Below are 7543 nucleotides of genomic sequence, written 5' to 3'. Positions count from 1 at the left end.
GATAATTACTTGATTTTGTGAAAAAACTAGTTATTTGTAGAGTTTGATTTGAATCATCTTGCCATATGAAATTAGATTAGGTCAATTTTGTTATATAGTTAATTATATGAATAATTTAATTATTATCAAATTCATCCAAGAGAGTTTTGAAAGGTTTCAAAACTTACCCTTGAGTTTGGGAATTTGAAAAGTCTCATTTACGTAACTTTAAATTCTAAATTTTGGAATTCAAAGGGTTTTGAAGAGTTTCAGAACTTGCACTCAAGTTTTGGAATTTAAAAATTCTCATTTATGAAACATTAAATTCTAAACTCTAGAAATTTAAAAGTTTAAAATTCAAACCTTATACTATTATAATATTAAAAAATTAATACTTGTATATATGTATAAGATAGTCAGTCTTACCTTCTGGATCATTCTCCCTCATGAACTTATGTGTGAGGGTGATTTTTGATGGGTCAAATTTCAATGACTGGATTCAAAACATTCAGATGGTCACTCATTACGAGGATAAGGAATATATCCTTTATAAAGAGCTAAAAGAGGTTGATGAAGCGACTGTTACTCCTGAAGAAATTGTTGAATATAGGGCTCGAAAGAAGGACGCGACAAAGGCATCGTGCATCATGCTTGCCACAATGACAATTGAACTCCAAAAGTCTTATGATGACTACTATCCTTTCAAGATGCACCAAGACTTGATGGAAAGGTACCTTCAAAGTGCTCGACATGAAAGGTATGAAATCATTGCCTCCATGATAACAACAAAAATGAAGGATGGAGAGTCCATCAAGGCCCACTTACAAAAAATGCAAAGGTTTGTGGACCGCTTGATGAAGTTGAATGTCAACTTCGATGAAGAGTTAGCTATTGAAATTATGCTTCACTCTTTGCCTCCTTGTTATGATCAGTTTAGAATGACTTATCATATGAAGAAAGAGGGAGTCACTCTAAGAAAGCTTCAAGGCCTACTAAGAACTACTGAAAGTAGTTTAAAAGGCAAGTCTGTTGTACCTACTAATGTTGTTGGCCTAATCCTAGCAATTGGACATGGGAAAGGGAAGAAGAGGAAGGCTCCTTTTAAAAGCCACAAGGGAAAGCCCCATTATGGATCCTCTTTTAGTGGGACCAAAGGTGGTTCTGCTACTAGGGGAATCCTGATACCAAGCGGAGCCTTATGAGTTGATTGTATGCTAGTTATTAGTATTTGATTAATGCTTACCAGGCGAGGCCTGATGTCGGGCAAAGCCCGATAACTGTATGGTGTGCTAAAGTCTTTGTGATGATTTCATGTGCTAGCTATATGCATATATAGTTATATGGTTACATGGAATGTGTGTATCGAGCAGGGCTCGATAACGTGCAAGGCCTGATGACTCGAACATTTGCTACTAGTTATGATCATTTTATGTGTTAGCACGATTATATGATATTTTGTATTTGTCTGGTGGGCAAGGCCCAGTGACAGGCGATACCTGATAATAACAGATATGTAATCCGAGTGAGGCTCAATGTCGAGCAGGGCCCGAGGCCGAGTGGGACTCGAGACTGGCGAGGCACAATGGAAGTCGGGGGGGGGGGGGGGGGGGGGGCAATATGTGATTTATGTATGTGTGGTATGTGGTATCTCGAGGAACTCACTAAGCTTTGTGCTTACGTTTTTCAGTTTATGTTTCAAGTACTTCGGTTTTCAAAAGGAAGAACTCGGGTTGACTGCATGGCACGCACACTTATGTTTTGCATTTGACTTGTTCTAGGATTTATACTCTGATTATATTGTATTGGTTTTATTTATACAAGTATTTGATGATTCTTCTACTATAAATAAAACAAAATTATATGTCAATGTTTTAGGGACATTACAAAACAATTTTAATGCATAAATAAAATAGAGAGTAAATTACACGAATGGTCCCTATGGTTTAGGGTAATTTGCGCGTTTGGTCCCTAACTTATTTTTTTAACTCGAAAGGTCCCTACTGTTTGTTTTTGTTACGCACTTGGTCCCTGTCTTACCTAAAAAGACTACTTTTCCATTGATTTTTTAATTTATTTAAACAAACACACCCTCAACCCCACCCCTCTCACCTTACCTTACCTACCCCATCATTTTTGCCTATTTAAATAATGGTATTTTTAGATAATACAGGGACCAAGTGCGTAACAGAAACAAACAGTATGGACCAAGCGCGTAACAAAAACAAATAGTAGGGACCTTTCGAGTTAAAAAATAAGTTAGGAACGAAGCGTGCAAATTATCCCAAACCATAAGGACCATTCGTGTAGTTTACTCTAAAATAGAAAAGTAAATTGTTTGAATCTATGTGATTTTCGCGGTTATATTATGTATATATAATATTAGGTGAAAAGTTAATAAATGGGGCTAAAAAAAATATTAAAATAAAATATTAATTAGGACAAATAACCTTGATGAAAGTCGAATTAATCGTAATGAGGATTATAGGATATAAGGAACACTAAAATCTGATTTCGTACGAAAAAGTTATGATTGTTTGAAATTTCGCGTTCGACCCAATACGACAAAATACGCCGTAAATAGTGAATCAAAGACAGGTTGCCTATTAGCTTAAGCAATCTAAACTAAAGTCGTAGTAACCATAAAACCGATAGTGTTCATGTAGAGAACGTCCAAATCTGACTTCATATGAGGAAGTTATTATTTTTCGAAGTTTCAAGGAAGCAATGCAGACATAGAAATCGAATTCTAGATCGGTTGATTGTTAGTCAAAACAATCTAAATGAGAGTTAAAGATCTTGTAAATAGGAATTTGTCGACTATCACAATGTCGTATGAAAGGGTAACATCCCCCACATCACATATCACAATGTTGTCTACTTTGGACTGCTCAACACAAAAATTTCTCAGTGGGTCACCCAACCTAGAATTTCATTTGGCCAAGCATGCTTAAATGCAAATTTCTTATGATTAATAAATAAAGAGAATAGGGATGTCAGTGTTTGATCCTTAGTGCTAACGAGAATTGGAGTACTAACACTAACACCTAACTAATCAAACTGTCATTCAAAAAATAAATAAATACAGAAAATGGTTGTCTCTCTCTCTCTCTCTCTCTATATATATATATATATATATATATATATAGAGAGAGAGAGAGAGAGAGCTAGGTACATTTGTTTAAACTAAATATTGTGTAATTGTATACATAAATGTGGGCCAATCATTTCAAAACCTTAAATAAGGATATATAATCTTACCTATTAATTAATTTTGTTAATAAAATAAAATTTTAATTAATCCCTAAAATATTGGATTGCTTTCTTTTAAATCCCTATCTTGTTATTCCTCCTACGCCTCACCTCCCTTACATAATATCGTGATTGTCATTTCTTCCTCCTCCCTCTCCACCATCGGCGACAATCATTCATCACCAGAATTTTCCTGTGGCAACCACTGTTCGCCAACAACACAAGTATCCGGATAAAAGCCTAACTCAGGTATGTTCTTGAATTCAAGTTCTGATTTTGTATTGAAGAAAAACATGTTAATCGTATTGAGTTCTTGAAAAAAAATACGTTTTTCTCATTGAAGCCATCATCATGCTTCTTTGCTTCTCTCAATTTGTTTTGATTGTTGTTTATTCGAATCGAAAACAACGGATTTTGTCAAGAACATTGCCAATTGAAATCGAAAAGAAGCAGATTTGATTTGCTTTGACATTTGTATTTTCCATTTTAGTTTTTGATTTGGTGGGAAAAATGCTTACTATTATTGAATAAAATATATGCATTCTACCTGTTTGATGAAAGTCTCCAATGAGCATTTTTTTCTATGGAGTTGTTTCTAGATGAGATTTTGATATAGATTTTACACTTGGGGTTTCATGTCTCTAACTCTGGTAACAACAGTAAGCATTTCGGTTTTCCTGAGTCACATCTCTAATCTTGAAGGCTCGAATTCATTGTCACGGTTGCTAACATCGTAGTTGTTGCACACTTGCATCGTACGACACGAAATCAACATTTGATGATAACATCATTGTCACGGTTGCTAACATCATTGTCACGGTTTCTAACATCATGGTCATGGTTGCTAACGTAGATGATTCAATGGATGATACTGGTGAAATTCCAATTCTATTGGAATGGAATCATGAATTCAAATTTTGTTAGAATGGAATGGCGAATTCCAATTTTGTTGGAATCAAAGAAGTTGATGCTTGAAGAACAGACCACAAAATTGAAACTGACCACATTATTCTATTATAATTTATTAGTTGTTGTTAGATTTTAATGTTTTCTTTCTCGTTTTGATTGTTTTTTAGTTTTATTCTTTAAAAATAAATGTAATTCTTCATAATTGTTACCCGTATTCTATAAGAAATAATGTGTTTTTTGTTTTTATTCTTCAGTTATTTGTCTTCAAAATATCCATTCATTCAAAACATTTATTTTGTCAGAATAGATAATCTGACATTCTCATAGAATATCATTCTAACAGCATTATCTTACAATTATAATCGAATTAATTAAAAAAATGAAAATTCAAAATTAAGAAAATCAAATATATCTGAAAATTCGAAACTTTTTATTAATTAAACTTGTGTTTCCTAATTAGTAAATTTTTTGGTAAATTAAGAAAGTGAATGTTACCTATTTATGCATACAGTAACACAATAATCATTTTCTTAATTTACCAAAAATGATTGGCCTACATTTATACATACAATAACACAATACTTACTTTGAATAGAATAACCTAGGCCTATATATATATATATATATATATATATATATATATATATATATATATAAGCAAACAATCCCTAAATCCCCAAATCCATTAAGTATCTCACTATACCACTCACACTAAGAATTGCAACATCTCTTATTCTTAAAATTGATCGATAGTCTCCATAATTTTTTGCACAATCAATCGATACCTACCTGGTGTATCCTTTTGAATAGATTACAGATCTCCCTCCCCTTTCGTCTTTTTTATTCTGAATAGAGACACCGGGTCAACAATAATACGAGAACATGGCTTCCTATGATTTTTTGTTCAAGTATACAGAACAAAGTCGATTCTTACCTATCAATCTGGAATCCCAAATCGATTTCTTCAACGTGTATATGTTCGAGAATCTGGAACAAAATCCATGTTAACCACAAATCTGGACCAAATTGATTTGGACCCACACCCAAACAATTGTCTCTCTCTACCTCTTCATGTGTTTCTTTTATGAGGCAGTCGATACATGATTGGCTGCTTAAATAGGAAAAAATATAATGGATGAAGAAGATGGGTGAAATAACTCATTGTAAAATTGATTTTAGATTCGAAATTGTTTTAATATTGCATTTAGGTTACTGAGTTTGAATCTTAAGAGATCGAAGGTGGTTGAATCTTGGTAGATTCGAAATCGATTTCGTCCCATGATATGTCTTCAACTTCTTATTCAATTTCTTCTATTGTTCTTGAAGAGCAAACCCATAAACCTACAAATCTTTCATCCCCAAAATCAAGATTATTTCGAAAATGAAAGAGAAAGTGAAAAGGGAGAGGAGAAAGATGAAGAAGAAAAGGAGATGGGATGATTGCATGGGCAATGTTGGAGTTTCGATGGTCATCTGAATGGCAGCGGAAGGTAATGGAGAATTGGTGACCTGTAGCTATTTCCTCAGGTGATCTTCTTCATATAACTCAAATATGAAGTCAAGAATACACCAAGAAAAACCCAGATTTCTAAAATCTGACTTGATAACCTCTGTAACCCTCCTCTTTAAATCTATAATCTTTTATGAAAGTTGAGAAGTCACATTAGATTATGTGGGCGTATGTTTATAGGTTTTTGAAATCGGAGAACAAACCCACACTTTCCAGAACATTAGAGTAGAATTCGGTATTAATCTAGTGAAAGGATAAAGAAACATAAACAAAGGAAGTGAAACAGTTTGAAGTGTATATTGTAACATCCAAAAAATCAGAGTAAATTTAAAATTTTCAAAAACAACCTAATGGCCATATTTGTTTACAAAACCATTTTTTCTAAAGTATAAATCATAATCATAGTATACCAAAATCCAATATCAAATAAATAGGGATATGTGCACGATCATTCCTTTGCTTTCCTACAATCCTCCGATGAACCTAAAATAATAAACTGAAACTGTAAGCAAAAGCTTAGTGAGTTCCCCCAAAGTACCAACACAGTCAAACATATAACAACATATATTAGGTCCACAACTAACAAACTGGATTATCCCTAAGCCCATAATATGAGTTTGGTTTGCCTTTCAGGCCGACAACTTATATATGGATTGCTCACAAGCCCATAACATACGTCTTGCTTGCCCTTTAGGCCCACAACATATATCTAGCATGCTCCTGGATTTGTTGGCTACCGCACAAAGTAGTACTAACCCAACCATAATATGATGACATATACATAACATATAACATATATCTAGCAAACAACAAACATATAACCAGTCAATAGGTAAACAGACAGATAAACAGATCACTACCGCATACTACATCCTATTTACCAAGATACCGATTTAACATATCAACATCCTCTATACCAGGATACATAATCTAGTGACTCGACATTCATGCTTTCGCCCATAAGTAAAGTGAGGAAAACTTACCTCAGTTCGAACAAATAGTTGAATAGGTCTCTTCTCCGAATATCATCTCTAATCGTTACCCATTCATCAAATAGTGACCAATCTCAAATACATCTCAAAATACCCTTAAGTCAAACTTGGTCAAATCCTGGTCAAATTCAAAAGTTAAAAAATTCAAACCTAGTCAACACAGATGAGTACGCCCAACGTACTCAGCTTATACCCTTGGTTTACATGAGTTTGACCAGAAACGTGATGGTTGGCCACGAACACCCAACGTTCCTGGGGGAACGCTCACCGTTCACAACTAAGTATTTTTCCTTCTTATTAAGATCTTAATCCTTGAGCTCTTATGCCTATATTCCAGATCTAGCCTTAAAATAACATCCTTCACCATAAATTTTCAACCTTTATGGTCTTTCATGGCCATTAAGTGACCAAACACAAAAACTCTTACTATATAACCCATTAACACCTTGTAACTCATGCATGGAAGAATACTAACAACCAATATCACATTTATGCTTCTAGATGCTCTAAAACGTCTGAAACGGTAACTTATATGGATTAGAGTAATCCATACTCATAATACCAGGCTTCTGGGACCAAAAGAACACAGTTTCAAGGCTAAACAATAGCTAATCAATGCTTCATCAAGTTCAGATCTTTTTACCTTCAGAAGGTGTCGAATGATGCTACTATTCTGGATCCAAAGAGTTCCACTTCTCCAAGATGATCGTCTTATCTTCCTTCATCCTTCAAGGTTACCAAAATACACTCTAAGGCTAAAAATGATCTCAAAAGGATTAGGGTTCGCAATGGTTGAAGTTGGGGCTAGAGCCTGATGAAAGAAGGGAGGCTTAGGAATGCCCAACGTAACCTAGCTTTGACCAATAATTAGGGTTTGGGATTCTGGCAAAAATGCTGAGCATTC

Source organism: Lactuca saligna, chromosome 9 (assembly GCF_052625555.1).
Source record: "Lactuca saligna cultivar CGN05327 chromosome 9, ASM5262555v1, whole genome shotgun sequence".
Taxonomy (NCBI): domain Eukaryota; kingdom Viridiplantae; phylum Streptophyta; class Magnoliopsida; order Asterales; family Asteraceae; genus Lactuca; species Lactuca saligna.
The sequence above is the reverse complement of the archived record's forward strand: the minus strand, read 5'-3'. Positions refer to the sequence as shown.